Raw genomic sequence first — 897 nt, 5'->3', positions numbered from 1 at the left:
GGAAGATGTTCAGTGAGGTTTCCTGCAGCTGCCTATATGGTGAACCTCTTTATAATTCAGCTCTCAAGCATGTCATGGCATCCAGAGAGAACAGTTGTTTAGAAGTGCACCCATTTGGAGGATGTGCTGCAGCAGGAAGGAGCACAATCCCTCACTCTCACACACTCTCACTCTCACACAGATCTTGGAAGACAGACCAGTCCTCGCTTACAGACAGCTCTCCAACCTGAAGCAAATACTCACCAGTAATAACACACTACACAACAAAAACACTAACCCAGGAACCTATCCTTGCAACAAAGCCCGTTGCAAACTCTGTCCACATATCTATTCAAGGTGTTGCCGGCACCCAGTGCCGAGAGGCAAAACAACAGCAGGGGTTCGTTACCGGGTGTGTTTCACTCAATAATCACAACTGGGTGGAGAAGCAGAAAAGTTTATTTGCAGCTGCAAACAAGGTACAGGGAGAATAGAATCTCAAATCCTGCATACCAGAGCAGGTCATTACACACACTTTTATATTCCTTAATGCTACTGCACTACACATCAGCCAATTAAAATTTTGCACAAATACTCTGCCTTCCTTATATGGGTTACAACAATGTTTATTTCCTGCAACCTCTAACAAGCATTCCGAGCAACTTAAACAACCAGTACATTCTGTTTGGCCTTGTAGTTGTTTCTCTCCTATTATCTTTAACTTGGCGTCAGCAAACCTTACACTATAAGACATTATCTGTGGCTGCAACATTGTTTTAAGAGCAAAAGAGCTTACTCAAACCAGCCAGGCCTGAATTCTATTAAGGGGGGTTAAGAAGAAGCCCTTAGGCCTTCAGCAGGGAGACCTCCTCGACCCTTATGGCCTTCCATCCCCTCAACTTAACTAGTGGCCATGCC

The sequence above is a fragment of the Caretta caretta genome, chromosome 8 (assembly GCF_965140235.1).
Source record: "Caretta caretta isolate rCarCar2 chromosome 8, rCarCar1.hap1, whole genome shotgun sequence".
Lineage (NCBI taxonomy): Eukaryota > Metazoa > Chordata > Testudines > Cheloniidae > Caretta > Caretta caretta.
Note: the sequence above shows the minus strand (reverse complement) of the source record.